We start from the raw sequence: 19,211 nt of genomic DNA on the forward strand, positions 1-19,211 counted from the left end.
TCTTCTACCCCTTTTTTGGTAGGCTACACAGGATTTCATGAGAATAAAACAGATGTTTACTGAGAGAAAAACTAATAATCCTGGGTCACATAGGAAAGCTCAAAACAATACATACTTACAAGCCAGAGTAGTACTCATACTCCTTTAAGAAATATGCATTGAGTTCTTGAGAATATCTCTGCAAAACAAAGATTATCCCTGTCCTTTTCTTTCCTCACATGAATTAGGAGTACCTTGAAGATAATTTTCTCTAATTTTTTTCTGAGTAACTTTAAAAAGCATGGTAGATGTCTTTTGGGTCAGGAGCAGCCAGACAGCCTGATACATTGAAGGTACAGTATTAAGTTACCATTCCCTACTACGAATCATAGTCACAAAATGAGTTCCATGAAAAAACATCCTGGATCCAGAGTCATTTTATGGTCTCACAATCAGAATGACTTTATCCAGCTTCTGAAATGCAAACTACTTGGCTTAGCCTGAGAGGTGAAATTCTCTGTAATTCACTCCAGACTAACAGGGTACTCTTAGATGCCAAGAGCATCTATGCTACAGCCTTATTTCTTCATATTCACATGGAACAAAAGGTTCCATCCTTGCCTCTGACTGCTCTAGAAACTTCCTTATATCTTTAGAGTTTACTATGTAAGATAAAGATAGGATTATTTTTTGAGCATATGAAGGACAGCATGGCCTCTGTTTATTTAAGAGATCTTTGAAAGACAAAGCCATTGAAAAAGTTCACAATAGTTAACTAACTTGGGAAGAGACAGGATAATAAAGGGAAAAGAACATTGGTTTTGGCAGCAAAGGATCTGAGTTCAAATGCTAGCTGTGTCTTTTCTACCTAACACCCATCCCATTCTAAAAGCTTTACAATATTGGTTACACTAAGATATACACACATATACTATTACCACTAGTTGAAGCCACATCTGTGTAATATTGGCTTTTGATGACTGCCTTACCACTCAGGGTTCTGTTGCCGCAACTAGGTCTCTTTCTTCTTCCTAAATAAGCTTCATTCCTTCCCTGATGCTCAGATCCATTTCACAGAGTTAACTTTGTTCCCTCACCTCCTGGCTTCTTTCGAGTCTCAGCTAAAATCCCACCTGCAAGAAGCTTTTCCCAGCCTTCATTAATGCTAATGCCTTCCTGCTGAGATTACCTTCCATCTGGTTGTTCAGTCATGTCTGACTCTTCATGGGGCGGTTTGCCATTTCCTTCTCCATCTTTATAGATGAGGAAACTGAGACAAATAGGGTCAAGTGACTTGCCCAGAGTCACACAGCTACTAAGTGTCTACGGCCAGATTTGAACTCAGGAAGAGGATTGTCTTCTTGACTCCAGACCCGGTGCTCTATCCACTGTGTACCACTTACCTGCCCCTCCTACCTGTATATATCTTGCACATGTGAGGTTATTTGCCTGTGATCTCCTCTACTCCTTGAGGGCAGGAACCATTTTTACCTTTCTTTATATCCCCAGAACTTAGCAAGGTGCCTGGCACATCTTAAGCCCTTAATAAATGCTTGTTTACTGACTGGCCTTATCTTCTTCCCTTCCTTATCCTTCTCAATAATTTCTCAAGAGCCTCTGAGGTCCCTTTCAAAGCCAAAGCAGTATCCTAAACTCCTACACGTATCTAAAGAGGCCTAATAGCCCCATTCTGGCTGCTTCTGGGAGCTAAACAAGAGCTTCTGTCAATCACTGGGCAGAGAAAAGGGGTGAAAGAGAGGAGAAAGGTTGGATTGCAGTGGGAGTGTGTGCATGAGAGAGAGTTTTGTTGAAGAAACAAAAAATACTGAAAGGCCTGAGCAAGCAGTATCCTACGTCCTATCACTGGTGAAACTGACTTTTTATAAGGGTAGAATACAGAATAAGGGCATGAAGAAGTAAACCAATGCTTCCATTTATAAAGTGTTTTCTACCTTGAAACATGTTAAGGAAAATATAAATGAAATATATCCAGGAAAAAAAATCTGTACATGGGGATTTTGTGGGTTTTCTTACTCTGAACCCCATGCTCCCTTGGTTACTATTATGAAACAAGCTCATGGGTATCACCCAAAACACCCACTACAATAGCATTTCATTGCAGGGATTATTATGAAACAAATATTCATTTGAAAATCAGGTGGGAGGATCTCAATCTGGGTGTATATAGCTAATTATTTTAGTATATAGTTTTATCATCAGGAACAGCCTAATGTTGGCCATTTTTTAAAATCCTAAAACATAAAAATGATCATTAAATGTTGATAAGAGGATTTAACTCCACAAAGACACAGAGGTTGTAAAAGAAATATAAATTTCGGTATAGAGTACCCTCAATTCCTGTAGACATTTCTTTTTAATCTTCTACAAGGAAAGTAGTTTGGGGATATTCTTAGTCCTGTATATTCTTGGAAGCCCCAGCTAGAATACTAGGTAGCATTAATCATCATTATTTAAATCAGCTTTAAAAATTTTGTCCAAAGTAGGCTCTAGAACACTCTAACAACTAACCCCACCATCTGGCACAGAGAGTATAAGGTATAATATATATGAGTACAAGGCATAATATAAATGGAATCATACTAATTGCTACTCTGATAATATCTAAACCAATAAAAAATAAAACTTAAAAGCCACCTAAAAATAAAAGAAAGTTACATGATATATACCTTTACCCTAACAAAGCTAGATTTTATACTTTAAACAGACAAACAAGCATTATTAAGTGCCTAATATGTGTCAGGTATTGTACAAAGTGCTGGAGATACAAAGTCGGTCAGTCAACATTTATTAAATGCTATTAAGTGCCTACATTACAGGCACTACGTTAAGGAGTAAGGTTACAAAGAAAGGCAAAAAACAATCCTTGCCTTTAAGGAGCTCACAGTCTAATGAAGGGGACAACATACAAACCAACCATCTAGAGGATAAATTGGAGATAATTAACAGAGGGAAGGCATTATTAATTATTAATTAATTAGATTAATTCTAATTAAGGGGAAATCAGGAAAAGATTCTTATAAAAAGTGGGATTTTAGCTGGGACTTGAAAGAAGCCAGGGAAACCAGGAGGCAGGATGTGGGAGAAAAGAATTACAAGGATGGAGAACAGCTAGGGACAATGTATGGAGTCAGGATATGGAAGAACTTGTGTGAGGCACAGAAAGGAGACCAGTGTTTCTGGACTGCAGAGTTAAGTGGGGGTGACTAAGGTAGAAGAAGACTGGAACAGTAGGGGTGGGATAGGTTATGAAGGATTTTGAATGCCAAAGAGAGGATTTCCCATTTGATCCTGGAGGGGAATGTGGAGAGAGACTTGAGGCAGGGAGACAAACCAGCAGGCTACCACAATAATTCAGGTATGAAGTGATGAGGGTCCCCATCAGGCTAACGGCAGAGTCAGAGGAGAGAAGAGAATATATACAGAGATAATATAAAGCTAAAATTGACCAGAGTTGGCAACAAAGTAGTTGGGGTGGAGGGGTGGGGGTGAGAAAGAGACTGAGAAGTAAAGGATGATACCTAGGTTGGACAGCAACTGGTAAGTTAGGAAGAGGTGAGGGTTTAGGTGGGATAAAAATTGTAAGTTCAGTTTTGGGCATTCAAAGTTTAAGAAGTCCACAGGACATACAGGTCAAGATGTCCAGGTGAAGATACAAGATTGGAAGAGGTGAGGAAAATGGTTAGGGCTGGATAAGAAGATTTGAGAATCAGCATAGAAAGAATCCATGGGAGCTAATCAGGGAGCTCATAGTCTATTTCAAATACTTCCAAATTAAAGTCCATTGTCAATATGCAAGAAATAACTAGTCTTTGTTTCTATGATACTAAGCATCAGAGTTATGTTTGCAAAAAAAATTTCTATAATGATTATTACACTGAACAGTCCTCATTAATATAAATTACACATTAATGAGGAAGGAGTACTTTTAAAAACAAAACAAAAAAGCTAAGAATTAGAAGGTTGTGTTGGCTTCTTGGATTCTTCATAGTTCCTCTGTACCTTTCCCTACCCCACGAGTGAGCTAAGGAGCAAAAGACTGTCCACATAAATATTCCAGAATCAATCCACAAATATTCATTGTCTACTATGTGCTTTGCCCTATATGACACACAAAGAAATAATGTAAAAATCACACAGTTCTTGTCTTCAAGGAGCTTAAAAGTTATTTCAGGAGACCAGACAAGACACGTTAAAAAGTTAATTTTGACAGGCTCAGACCTGTGACTTTGAATTGGTGTAGGGAACTGTTAGGGTGGAAACTCCCTCCAATGATGTATAGTATCTTATCTGTAAATTTATGATCTTAACGATTTGTCTGATGTAACTAGGAGTTAAGTTATATGTCCAAGATCACAGAGATAGTATGTGTCAGAAGCAGAATTTGAAACCAGGCCTTTCTTGGCATGTAGTAAACACTTTTTGTTTATTACTATGCTTCTAATTACTATGACTCTAAATTGTACTTCTTGCAATAGCAAGGATCACATAACATATGACATATGATATGACATGGTATGACATGGGAGATAAGAGGAGATAAGAGAAAATGAGATCTATGATAGGATATAGTGTATCAGATATGATCAATTATATATGATATGTAAGTAGCTGTGACAAAAGTGCTCTAAAGACTTCAGAGAAGGAAGATGTCTGTGGGCTACAGAGGGCAGAAAAAGCTTCACAGAAGAGGTAAGATGTGTATACAGTGTGCTTTATGGCAAAAAAAACCCACCTCCAGACTAATGGAATATATTCATAATCAAAACTTACCAGACAACTATTGAATCAGTAGAAAAATATGATATACCATATCAATTTTTAAAACAACCTAAGCTGTTGAGATTTCAAACCTATGGAATATATGCATATATTTCATATGTGTATATGAATATATATTTTTTCATAGATTCATATATATGCATAAATATACAAGTAAAAAACATGAAAGAATGTAAAGACTCTTAGCAGTAGAGTCAAAACATTTCTAAGATTTGTTTCTGCCAGATCTAAACCTCATCCCTGCAGCATCTTAATCTGAATTTTCTGGCATAGGTGTTGTGAGAATGAATTAAAAACTTACTGTGACAATTTACTTCAATTCTAATCACAAGTATTTCATTTGGATAACATTAGTACTGTCATTTCAGAGTTTTCATATATTTACTAATAATGATCATCACTTTTGTTATTCTATATTTCCAAAATTTGAAGAAAAAAATGTTCTCCAAATTTCCTCTATTTATTAAAAGGCAACATGATAAAAACTGCCTTGGAGTTAGGAAGAACTGGGTTCAAATTCTGCTTCTGACACATAACCAGTTGGTTGCCCATAGTCCATGTCACTATACTTCTCAGTGCTCCCAGGCAACTCTCTAAAACCATAAATTACACAAGAGTTCCATTAAAGGAAGACCTTTCCATACTAGAAGTTCCCTATACTGATGAAATCACAGGCCCAGAGCAGGGACTCTACTTTATAATAATCCACAGCAGCTATCCGAACAAAGGTTTTATTGATGCACATGTAAGTACTAGACACAGACTCCTTCAAAACAAGAGAAGGTCCACTTATCTATCCCTTCTATTCCACATATCCCTACCCCCTGACAAAAATAAAGTACTTGTGCCATTTCCTTTTATTTCTCTGCCCATTTAGAATTTGATGAGTATACTAAATCCAACCTGCCTGCATTCTCAAGATTTAAAATGACCACAAGTAGTTTGATGGACCAAAAAGATAAGCATATACAGTTACCAGACAAATATTATTTCTTCCCACTGCACATTAACTTTCCGATTAATGAAACACCAACTACTGAACCACATATAATACTTCCCGTCTTAGTTTTCCAATCAACTAACATCTGAACTCAGTCCTGCTTTATTTTATGACATCTGATAGGGATCTTATGTGATAATAAGGCAAGAGACTTTAAAGTTAAAAAAAATTAGGGTGAAATCTTATTTTCCCCTTCTGTAACTTAAAGATAATGTAGAAAAAAATTTAAGTAGTAACTTCAAGCAAAAACACAGCTTCAACTGCACATCTGATGTTCTGTACCAAAACAAACAGATGTCATGAATCACCCACAATAGAACAATCTCTTTTCAGTGTATTTAAGCAAAAAGTCTACATAAATGATTCCATTTCATGTCAACTCCTCAGCAAAAATTTCAATTTTTAATAAAAATACAGAGGTTCCCTAATGCAAATCAAGAATCCAGACACTCATGGATCATTGAACAAATTCCAGTTTGAGGTGGATGATCCAGGGGAAGGAGTCAGGAAACAATATTCCTAAAATATAAGCTTATATTCAGCAGAATGTAAACTCCTAGAGGGCAGACGTTGGTTTTTGCTTTTGTCTTTGTATTCACAAAACCCAGTATTACAGGTGCTTAATATTGATTTAATTGAATTGCATGTAACATTATATAAGGGTCCCACCTGTGGCCTCTAAGATGAGCGAACTTGACTAACATGCATACATGGGAATATCATTCATGCATACACTTGGGGCCACTTTCATATCTGGGGCCTAAATTAAAGAGAAATCTCTGAACTCCACTCACTCAAATGAAACCAACTAATTTTCATCTAAATGTGTCACTGAAGATAGAAAACAACCATAACTTCAACCTTGCTGAGGACCCATAATTAGAAATTACACCAGTAAGTTCGGAATGGGCCAAAACAATAAAACCTTATTAAATGGATAAATTTATACTTAGGTATCAGGCAGGCGGCTAATCTCAGGCAAGTGTTTTTTACGCACCTGAGAGGTGGTAACAATCATTCCTGGAATGCCTTAGGGAACAGAAAAGAGCAGAGCACAGAGGCAGAATATCCGATCAGTTTTCCTACTATACCTTTGACAGATCTTCTTAGTCTGTCTTATTTCACTTGCCTAGAGTTGAGAGTAATTGAAAGTAATTCCTCTTTTGGAGCCAACTAGATACTTTATTATTATTTTTAAAGATACTAGATAATCCAATAGCAGTTAATAGTATACAGATCCCCCCACCCAAGTGATTTTTGCTACATTTTTTTTAAATGATGTTATACACAATGGATTTGTTTGATCATTAACTGCCCAGAACACTGTAGTTTAGGACTGGACTACAGAAATGCAAAGTGATAATGAAACCCTATAATGAAGCCAAAGAAACCTATGTTATGGTCAGGGGGAAAAAAAAAGAAGTGAAATTCTGTCTCCCCTTCCCCAAGCCACCCCCACTCCCTCCACTCCCAGAACAAATAAGGGAACACATCTTTCTCCTTTGAAAAGACTTGTTGAGGTACTACAGGCTCAAAAATGCTCATATACTGTCAGACATGGCCATTTGGTTGGTTTTGCTGAACTGTTTTTCTGTTACAAAAGAGACTCATGAAGGATAAGGTATGTGTCCAGAAATGAATGAAAGGTATCAGTAATACTATTTTTTAAAAGAGAGAAAGGGAAAAGAAAAGGAGTAGAGAAGAAAGAGAAGAAAAAGGGGGGAAAGGACAAGAGACAAAAGAGGGAATGATGGGGGAGGAAAGAAGGAGTGATAGGGAAAGAAAAAGGAACTCATGAGGAGGAAAAGGAAGGGAAGAAGGAGGGAAATGAAGGAAGAGAAAAGGAGCAACAATGTCACGAATGTGCACTGATCATTTATAATTGCAGCCAAGAGAGCCAGGAAGAGGAATGTAAGAAGATGATATCGGAATGTCATAACTGGACACGATGGTTCTGCAAGGGAACATTCCTCGCAATGTCATAACTGGACAAGATGGTTCTGCAAGGGAACATTCCTGTACACTCTGGCTTTTAAAATAGTTCATGAGTTGTAAGACTAGGAATCCCCCGGTGAATGGTATGCAGCTGAGACTGGCTGACACTGGAAAGTATCTCAGGGATTCTACCTAAGGACTGAGAAATAAGAACAGTAAACATAACAGAACATTTTGTAAGTATTTACACAACAATAATCACAAAATACTTACTTGAGCCAGTTCATTCATTCAACATTTAAGCCCCTACTATGTGCAAAGCACTGTGCTAGGCATAAGGAATGACATGTAGTTTCAATAAGACACAGCATCTCAATAGAGCATACAGCCTAGCAAAAGGATAAGATGCACATACATATAACTGTAATAAAATTATTGTGTGGTGTCTTATGAAGATACAAAATAATGTTATGAGAGAGCTAAATGGGTAAGTCATTAACTAGAGGAATTCAGAGGAGTCTTCCTGAAATGTAGCATTTGAAACCTAGAAAATAGGTAGAAATTCAACAGAAAAAAAAATGGGGCTGAAGGACATTTCGGTCACGTGAGAGTACAGAGTGTGTTCAAAGAGGGGAAGCAGAGTACTCCTGTTTGACTGGAGCATAAAGTGTACAGAAAAGAATAAGTAAGGCTGGAAATTGGGGAGGGCCAATGAGAGAAAAGTGAACTTTATATACCAAGCAATAGGGATCCATGAAAGATTTTTTATCAGAGAAGTGACATAGACAGATCTATGCATAAAAAAAAGATCATTCTGGCAGCAGCAGAGCAAATGAATCATTAAGCACCTATTATGTGCCTCACACAGTAGATGCTTAATGAATGCTTATTGAATTAAGTTCTCCTATCTGTGAAATGGCTTCAGTAAAAACTGAAGGGGTCGAAATTGAAAAAGTTTAAGAAACCCTGGACGAGATGACCTCTGAGGTGCCTTCCACCTCTAGAGCTATTATCCTATCATTGAGGGGGGAAGAATGGAATAGGTTGCAATAATTCAGTTGGATAGTAATGAAGACTTATAATAAGGTGGTAGTGATGGTAACAGAAAGCCTAGGATGGAAATGAGAGAACTATGCTCATGAAAAGATTACACGACTTGGTAATTTGAATTGTCTATGAAAAGTGAGAGAGGAAACTTTGAACATGGGAGGCCACGAAAATGACCATGATATCCATAAAGATGGTGTGATCAGGAGGAGAAACAGGGGTAAAGATAAGCTCAGTTTAGGACAAGCTTAGCTTTAGGTGCTGGTGAGGTAGCCATACGGAGATATCTTGCAAACAGTAGGAGACAGAGGTCTAGAGCTCAGAAGAGAGGTTCATGACTATATATGTAAGTAGATTTGAGAGTCAACAGCACAGAGCTAGTGGTTGAAGCTCTCAATTTTGCACACTACTCTTTCACATACATACATACATACACACACACACACACACACACACCCCTCTATGCTGTGCCTCAGCTGATTTGAAACACCTCCTGAGAATATTACACGCTAATTACAACTATGTAAAAATGCATATAAATTATCAAAAATTGGAAGCAAATTTAGAAAGATATTAAGTTCAGAGTTGAATGATCATTATGTGCCCCTCCCCATGAAACTGATTCAAGTTTCTAATTTTAGAAAGATTCATGGTGTTCATTATGGCAAAAGAACTTATACAGTAGAAGATGTGCCCTCTCTCTTCCTACTAGGAAGAAAAGAAACCTCAGTATTTTGGCCTGCCAAAGTTTCAGGAAGCAATCATGGAGGCAGGAAAGATAGGGCTAGAATTATATACCAGCCATGAATAGTCAGAATCATAGTCATGCAAATTATCAACTAAAAGCTGTCCTAATTTAAAAAGAAAAAAGGTATTTTAAGGTCTCTAAAGAAAAATCTACCTGAGACTTTGGACTAGATCTCTACGATCCCATCCAACCCTTAAAAAGGAAAAAACAACAGAATTCTAGGCATTTTCCACAGCCTTCCCTGTGTCCTATCCCTTTGTTCAAGTGCACTATCACACCTTCTTAGCTATTTCCAGGTTTTCCCCTCCCCCCAAAAATCTATGTTGTGACTGCAGTCTACAACAGTATAGGTGTGTCCTTGAAGCATCACCCTCTCTTTAATTGACTGAGGCTTAAAAATCTCTTAGCAAGTTATCATAATCACCCAGCCAATGATTTTCAGCCTGTACTGACCAAGACAGAGAATTTGAACCAGGGGCCTAGAAATGGAAGATTCTGAAGCCAAGGATTCATCCTATAGCCAAGTTTCCAATTACCTAAAACATATGCATAAACTATAAATATCCTCTCAACCCTTGCACTCCACCTACGACCTAAGTAAACTGGCCTGTTTAGTCTTTGTGAAATCATCATGGCACTACAGAATTTAGATCTGAAAGGGGCCTTAGAGGTCATCCAGAACACTAACACCCCCTCCCTTTTTACATGTGAGAAAACTGAAGCGCAGAAAAGTGAAGTTATGTGCCCAAGGTCACAGAGGTAGTGTCAGACCAGGGATCTAAGCCCACATCCTCTTGGTTCCGGCTTTATTGAACTTTCAGTTATGCCCCAATGTCTCTGTATCAGGCTCTTCTATACCCTAGCAAAGAAATCGTGGTCTTTGGATTGAAAGTTCCTTGACTAAGGTAAAACAGAAAATAACACGAGGCTGGGAGACAGATCACCTAGATTCAAGTAGCCCCTTAATAACGTGTGACCAAACCTCTCAGAGCCCCAATTTCCTGATGTGTAAAATGGGGATGATTATACGTACTTCACAAGTTGTTGTGAAGATTAAAAAAATATATAGTGCACGTAAAATATCAAAGGAATATATAAATGCATGCTATCATTGCTATTATCGAATCAATGAAGGATCCCTGAATACGACCAAGAAATACCTCAGAAGTCCAGAGGTATCTGGTGGAGAATTAAGAATCACACCTGAGAAATCTTGATTTGTAGCCAGTCACTTAGCTTTTGTCAGTTAGGTGCCACCCAGGGCACATTCCTTAGAAAGCAAAGAATAAACCCTGACTCTCGAAAAGAACTGCCACTGACTGCTCTGGGCTGTCTGACAGCCTCCATATCTCCCCACTTAAGCTTTAATGAGAGTTTTCAGTATGCAAATATTGTCACCTCCTCCCCTCCCCCATAACTTCGGTAACATCTAAAATTTAAATTTTCAGAAACAGTGACTCCTATTCATTTGACTTCAGCAACAGTTAAGTGCATTATTATTAACTCCCAGCACTTCTAATTGTTCACTCCAAACAGAGGCTTCGTTATTAATAGGCTATGAACCAAGGCCCTACCTGAAACTCGTTGTCACGGAAACTGTAACTTTAACCCTCCTCCACTGTACTCCCCCCACCCACCCACAAACCCCAAGATCCTGGGAGCTCTGTACTGTTCGTACCTAAGTTCTCGGTATTTCTTTGACTTTCTGCTATTTGTCTGGGTCAAGTCCTGGTCGGGGAGATGCAAAAATCCCAAGTAGCTCTGAAGAGGTGCGTATTCTTTTAGGAAGAGTCGGGAGCTGGAGTAGGTGCAGAAGGACTAGGGAGAACCAGTTGGCTGGGAACCTTTTCTCTCTCCCGCTGCAGCTAGCCATGCACAGAGTATGGTGCCCCCCAGGGCCTGCCACCCTATTACACTGTTCTCTCTTAACTGGGCGTCCTACGGTCCGGGAAGCGGGAACGCTAAGTTACACAGAAGCGGAGCTAATTGGCCCCAAGAGGATGAAAGCGGGGCGGGGGTAGGCTAGCGAGGGATGGGAGAAGGGACTGTAGGGGCAGCTCCGAGGTCGTGAGTACGCAAAACACAACCCCGCCCCGGCTCCAGAGGCTGCGCTGGACCCGCACCCAGGCTGTGCCTTTCCCAGCCCCTTCTGCCCAGGGCTGGGATCTCCAGGATCTGCGTCTCCAAAGCGCCTCGCTTGCAGGGAGCCTTCAAAGCCGGTACCTCTCGCTGCACCCCAGGCTACTCGATGTAGCCCCTGCCGCCCACGAGCTCCAGGCTCGGTTCCACCACCCCCCCACTCCTCCCTTCAGGCCCCCAGCGTTTCAGTCACGCGCCCCCACAGGGCCACAGCCCCGCGCGTTTCTTCCTCTCGCAGTGGACCCCTCCTCCCGGGCTTCTGGTTCGTCCCTCCCAGTACTCCTCACCTGCACTTGGGCTGAAACTGCAGCCACCTCGAGCCCAGAGCAATAGCGGGGCAACTGGGGCGCAGACGGAGGAGGGCAGCGCGGGGCTCCTGGCACAGCGGCCGCCGGGCGCCTGGTGCTGCCGAGCCACAGACCCGCCCAGAGATATAAATAACATTATCTGAGGAGGGACATTCCTGCCGGGGGACATCGCTGCTGCCGGGACCAGATAGTCCCGCGGCGGGGGCGGAGGAGGCGGGGCCACAGGCTCCCGCAGCGCCGAGGCCCGGCCCCAGCCTACCCCCACCCACATCCCCACACCCGCCAATCACCCTCCCGAGGGCTCTGGGAGCACCTGCCTGGCCACAGTCTGGCTTCCCTCCTCCTCCCTCCCTCCGTGATCTTAGGCCCTCCTTCAGGCCACCGACCCCTCCTCGCCTCTGGCCTCCAGCACTGCATTTGGGTTGAGAGCCGGCAGAGCCTGACAGAACCACAGCGCTCGCATCCATTCCACACATCCACCAACTGCGCGCCAGCCGTTCCCAAGAAGAGCCCCCTGCGGCGGGAAAATATTGGGCTTCCTTGTTTGGGGCCTAATTCTTGCAAATGGAACAATGAGCCCTGCCTAGACAGGGATACTTCTGCAACCTTTCCTTCCCTTAAACATAGTCCAGTTGCATTTAAAAAGAAAAAAAAAAGGGTGACTTCTCTGCCCCCTCAAACTAGACACCTGCTCCCTGACAGTTCTCGTCTCTGCACGGTAGCTGGGTAGGATACCCTGGGATTGGCCCCTTCTATGGTTTGTTGTTTTTTGTTTTCCAAACCACTGGGGCTGATTTCTCTGGGGCAATAAAATCGTGGTGTTAAGGAAGCACCTGGAGTCACTGACCCAGAGACAATCTAGCTATCCTTAGCCCTTCCCTAGCTCAGAGGGGGAAAAGGCTCAGTGTTACTGTGTCTGTGCAAACCTGATGTATTTGGGAGAACCGTGCAACGCTGCCAATGCAAAGCCTACAATCCCGTAGTGATCACACAGCGCAATGATGATAATAACAGACATGCACCATAGGCGACTCCTGGCTGGCTGACTGCTGGTCTGAGAGCGGGATCTGATGCTTCACAAAAACTCAATTCTCCTGGGGTTTGGTAGGAAAGGGCCAGACAGCTAGAGCAGAAACTAGAACAGTAGATGCTGTCAAAGTGTACGGAGAAGAGCCTGTGTTAGATCGAGACCAAGACTAGAGGTCTCGAAGCCTGCCTTAGCAAAGTTATGATTTTCTATGCTTAATATAATTATCAAGACCCCCTGGGGGCTCAAAAGATGTTTGTTGATAAGGAGTATAATGCATCGCCCCCTTGTCCCTTTCACCTCCTTTCCTCTACACCTGAGCCCAAGAATGCTTTCTCGCTTCCCCTATCACTTTGATTTGAGAATCACAGGTATTATAAGAATTGGCAGCTGAGGCGAAAAGCGTATGCTTTTTGAAGAGTTTTAGCTATTACGCAGTCCTCCCAGTATTCACGACAGAGCATAGACCGATCTGAGTTATTTACTTGAGTGCAATTATGCTGTTTTCCAGTCTTCCTCAGGGAAAACCTTCTTACCAATCAATCAACAAGCACTTACAGATTTCAAAACTGGCAGTGAGAACTTGAAGATCATTTTTAGTCCAAACCCTTCCCTTGCAGTTGAGGAAACTGTGGCCCAGAGCAATTTGGCCAAGGAATAAGGTTAATTTACCTTAGAGGCGTTAATGAAACTTATCTCCAGACTCAACCTGTGCTTTTTCCTCTGTACCATTCACTCTCTTGCTTATATTCCAGGTGTGCACATCCAGGGCATATGTTGAAAGACAGCTAGTTTATATGTTGAAAATGGGCAAAAATATTCCACTATTACTACATTCTCACCTTGTGGTGAGAATTAGACACAGAACCATGCTGAGTATGACAACTTTGGCTGATACTCTAGGATCAAAGGTCTATCTCTGCCATAAGTAATACTTGTATTACTTTCTCTGGGTCTTCCAACAACCACATCTCTCAAAAGACAACAGCTCAAACAGGAAAGAGGTTACACAAGTGCCATTGACTACCATAGCCTGTGCCCTCTTGTAAGACCTATAACTAGGATGCAGAAACCATAACTTTGTCACTGAAATTTAGAGAATGCTGAGAGCATATAAACTCCATCAACAGGTAAACATTCATTTAGCACCTATTTATCAATAATAATTAGCTAAGCTGGGAAGCTACCAGATGGTCCCCTTTCTCCACCCCACCCCCCACACCCTAGATTGAGCTTTTTCAAGACTCTGCTTCCTCCCCTAAGACAGTTTTCCCCAGTAGCTGCTTTGATTGATGTTCAGGGTCTCTGTCTCCCCCAATAAGGCCTTGTGTCCTGAGATCCAAGATCTCTCCTTAGGTCTCCCCTTCCCTTGCCACTGAATTTATCTTAAAAAGTTGATTTGTGGGAACTTTTAATGCTGCTTTCTGTAGAAGAGGGTCTGGAGGAGGAGGTGTTGTGCTTGCCCCAAGTACCAGAATTGTTAGTTATGACTCTACTGGGTCTGCTTCCCATCACTAGAGCTGTGCACAACCCACTTTTGGTGCAGATTTAAGAATCCATTTGCTGTTTCTTGAGTCAGAAGATGAAAGGGGAACTCTTCGATTTAAAAAAAAAAATTTAACAGCCATATTCTGTTAAGGAAAATAGGCCAACTTCAAAAGCAGAGAATGTTGTATGTCTTAAGTAGAAATCCTGATCTATTTTTGAAAGAAAAAATAGCTGGAAATGATGTTATGAGTGATTGGAAAAACCTCCTATGAACATAGATATTAAATATGTTCATGATCCTCCAACATCGTATCTATGTAGCTACAAAAATATATACAATAAGAGACAGATAATTCCTTGGTTATAGGTTTGTTATTATAACAAATAGTTAAATACAATTTTTCCTCTTTGCTGTCTTAAAATTCATAATTTGCAGCCACAAAGAAAAAAATATCATAAAAGCCCCAAGCCCATGGACAAATTAACTCAAAGATTTTATGAACCGACTCAGCTGCTTTCACTCCCTCCACTTTAGCTGAAAGCTAAATAATTCAATGCAGCCTCATTTGCTACAGAGCCTGTCATGGTAACAGCATCCCCAAATGCTTTCCAGCTAATAGAGTTACAGCAAAATGATAAATCAGAGTGGAGGGAGAGGGTTTAGAGATACAGGAAGGGGTAAAGAATATTTTCAAATTAGATTAAAAGCCATTCCAAAACTCACTCACAAAAGAGTTTTCTACTAAAAACCAGTGGCCTGAACTAAAATACACCATGAACCCTAAAGTGAAAAAAAGACCAATTTTCTGAAATGCAAACTAAATTGAACCAAAATATTATTTTTAAACTGAAGATATATGTTTTTGGTTAGCTTCTTTAAAAAAAAGACAACTTACCAAATAAACCAGTTCAAATAGGATCCTGACTACATGTTATTTTCAGAGACATTGAACCATTACTAGAGCATCAAAATATTCCCCACTACAAAACCTAGATCTCTCACTGATGTTTCATTTTAATCCTGCTAGAAAGCTGGGAAACAATTTTTACAGCCAGTATTTCTGACAAAGGCTTCATTTATCATATAGAGAAAACTGCGTCAAATTTGTAAGGATACAAGTCATTTCCCAGTTGACAAATTATCGAAGGATACAAATAGGCAGTTTTCAGATGAAGGAATTAAAGCTATCTATAGTCATATGAAAAATGCTCTAAATCATTATTGATTAGAGAAATGCAAATCAAAAAACTCTGAGGCACCACCCCACACCTATCAGATTGGCTAATACAACACAAAAGGAAAATGATAAATGTTAGAGAAGATCAGGACACAAATGCATTGTTGGTGGAGTTGTGAACTGATCCAATCATTCTAGAAAGAAATTTGGAACTATGCCCAAAGGGCTGTAAAAATGTGCATACCCTTTGACTCAGCAATGCCACTTCTAGGTCTCTATCCCAAAGAGATCATAAAAATGGAAAAAGGATCCACATATACAAAAATATTTATAGCAGCTCTTTTCGTGGTGGCAAAGAATTGGAAATTGAGGGGAAATTCATCTATTGGGAAATGGCTGAACAAGTTGTGGTATATGAATGTAATGGAATACTATTGTCCTATAAGAAATGATGAACAGGTGGATTTCAGAAAAACCTAGAAAGATTTACATGAACTAATGCTAAGTGATACAAGCAGAACCAGGAGAACACTGTACACAGTAATAGCAACATTGTGCAATGATCAACTTTGGTAGACTTAGCTCTTTTCAGCAAAACAATGACCTAAGAAAACTCCAAAACACTCGTGATGGAAAAGGTTATTCACATCCAGAGAAAGAACTATGGAGTCTGAATGCAGATCAAAGGATGCTATTTTCACTTTTTTGTTGTTTTTTCTTCCTTGCGGTTTTTCTCTTTTGTTCTGATTCTTCTTTCACAACATGGCTAATGCAGAAATATGTTTACTATAGTTGTACATGTATAACCTATATCAGATTGCTTGCCCTTTTGGGGAGGGGGTAGGACAGAGAGGGAGGGAGAAAAAAAATGGAACTCAAAATCTTATAAAAGTTAATGTTGGGGGCAAAAAAGAAAAAGGAACTTTCTTGGGTTTTGACTTAGTTGGACAATAGGGAGCTCAATCTCATGGGGGCTGCAATCCCAGGGTCTTTCTCCTGGTCATGTAGAAAAGAACAGCTTTTATAGTCCACTCTGCCCACCCCATCTAAGTAATAGTTGACTGAATTCTTTTAAAATGCTTTACAATAAAAGCCTTGATTAACTGGTGGGGGAGGGGAGGAGTTATAATCCTGCTAAAAACAAGGAATGAATCATGAACTGAGATTCATAAATAGGTAGGTGCATTTCCATCCTTCCTCTCAGAACAACAGGGGGCATCTTCCCTTCCACTGTCCTCAAAAGCAGGCCAACAATAGTATCAGTTCCCAAAATCTTCCAATGGCAACAGAGAGAAGCAAATGACAAGGGACACTCTTTCCCTCTACTTCATTATATGGTCAAAAGAACTTGCAAACTTGACTTAGAGTCAGTAGGCTCTAAAATAATAATTTTAAAATATCCCAGCTTCCAAATGACACAAGTTGATCCATTTCAAAATTCCCTCCACCAACAATAGAAAGGAGAACAGGGGACATGGGAAGCCCTCTGCCATACACTCTTCCATGATGCTTGTGGCAGAGTCTTGAAACTGCTGCCTTCAATAGACATCTTTCTGGAGACCAGAAAAGTGCCGGTTTATCTCCATTTCATTGATGGTACGAATATCACAATGTGGTGTTTGTTGGGGGTCATGGTAAATGTCTCCATTCTTTTTCTGGAGTACATGTTTGGAATGGAAATCCAGATAGATAAATGGATTAGACCAAATTACATGTAATTTTAAATACAATAAATGTGTCCACAGGAGCCAAAAAGAAAGAGAAAGGAATCCATACAATGACATAAAAGATCAGGCAAAAATTGTGAAATAGTATGTGAAATGTGGTATAGTGTAATAAACATCGAACATAAATTCCTAGTGCTGAACCTGAATTTTGGTGCCAACTCTACAACCAGCACACTGTGTGACCTTGAGCATGTCTCTCTGTCTATGTGAGCTGTGGCTTTCTTTCCTGTAAAATGAGAAGATTGGACTAAATTATCTCTAAGATCCCTCTAGATTCCATAATCTTTTTTTGGCCAGCAGATTCATTTCTAATTATATTGGACTGAGCATTTTAATATTAATTAAAATGCATTTCCCAAGCTAAATATGGAATTTTTGTGCCCAGAGATCACCTCTTTCTGTGCCATCCTAGTTGGCATAGTGGAGATATGGCTAAGCCTGGAGTCAAGAAGACCCATGTTCAAATCCAGCCTCGGATACTTACAAGCTGTGGAACCCTAGACAAGTCATTTAACCTCTGTTTGCCTCAGTTTCCTCAACTGTCAAGTGGGGATAATAACAGCACCTACTTGGCAAGGTTCTTGTGAGCATCAAATAAGATAATATTTGTAAAACATGTAACACAGTGCCTGTGATATGGTAGGCACTATATAAATGCTTATTGCCTTCCTTTTTCCTTTCCTTTCCTCTTCTTCAGGTCACCACTAAGGGACAGTGTAAGTTATGCATGCATACCTACCAGTAAGTTTTATTAACTTGTATAATGATTATCCCACTGTGTGTCTCATTTATAGCTAAAACAAAATAAAATAAAAACAATAACAGGAATGGCAGGAGTGGCAGTGGGGAATTATGTGCTACAAAAATGATATCTGCATGCTGGAGTCCAGATCATTTTCTGCCACTACTATGCCCCTACTGCAAATCCTCTACTTGTCTTCAGGCTGCATCCTTGAATGTACCTAATCTACCTACCTAATTCGTTCCCAATTGTACCACAGCATTGAGGACAACAGCAAGCGTAAGCAAAGTGAATTTTTGTTAATATTCTTGGAATTTAGTTTCTTGGGATCCATGGCCATAGAAATCTCTTGCTCCCAGGCTGTTAGATATGAATTCTTATGATTATGGTTCCAATCAGGCGCTGAGTCCCTTGGTTTTCACGATTTTTGGCACTGAGCCAATCAGGTGCTGAGCCTTTGTTTAGAAACCATATATATTCAGAATTTTTCTTCTTTTTTTTTTTTTTTTTTTTTTTTTTGCTTTGGGGCTTGCTCATGGGACAGGCCTTTTGATTTCCTGGATGGGACTCTGGGTAGCTGTCTTTAAGGAGCCCCACCCCTCCCCTGCCCCTTGTTAACCCAGATGTTGGCTCTCTCTCCCTCCTGTGATGTATGTAAGTGTTAAAGTGTGTAGCAAGATTACTAGGCAGATGGAGCCCTGTCTATTGGATCACTCATTAACCTCCATGATATAACCTTACACCTTGTTTCTAATCTCTCTATGTTTTAGGCTGTTTGAAAGGAATTGGTTTTCTCCACTTTTGGGGTACTGACCTTTTGCCCTGAACCAGTGGATGATGTTAGTCTTTCTACCTTTACCTTCTACTTATATATAAGCTTTATCTTCTATAATACTGTTCTATATTGTCCTTGCATGTAGAATAAATGTTATACTGGTTTAGCTTTGAGTAAAGAGTGCTCATTGTACTACATGATTCAATCCTTAAAATACATATTATATATATATGCATATATATATAATGTGTGTATGTATGTATGTATCCTTATATAACATCTCAACAAGAGGAAAATGATTCAACAACATTCAGGCAG

The 19,211-nt window shown here is 40.1% G+C and overlaps 1 protein-coding gene across 1 annotated transcript in view; it reads right to left on the bottom strand.

Annotated features, from left to right (window-relative positions):
- The window catches only part of SPTB (spectrin beta, erythrocytic), a 171,990-nt gene extending 159,981 nt beyond the window's left edge, over nt 1-12,009 (bottom strand). The window contains exon 1 of the mRNA XM_036736358.1: nt 11,936-12,009. The gene's annotated coding sequence lies outside the window, so the exon portion shown is untranslated. The remainder of the gene's footprint in view (nt 1-11,935) is intronic.
- Between the last annotated feature and the right edge of the window lie 7,202 nt (nt 12,010-19,211).

The sequence above is a fragment of the Trichosurus vulpecula genome, chromosome 8 (genome assembly GCF_011100635.1).
Source record: "Trichosurus vulpecula isolate mTriVul1 chromosome 8, mTriVul1.pri, whole genome shotgun sequence".
In the NCBI taxonomy this organism is placed as follows: domain Eukaryota; kingdom Metazoa; phylum Chordata; class Mammalia; order Diprotodontia; family Phalangeridae; genus Trichosurus; species Trichosurus vulpecula.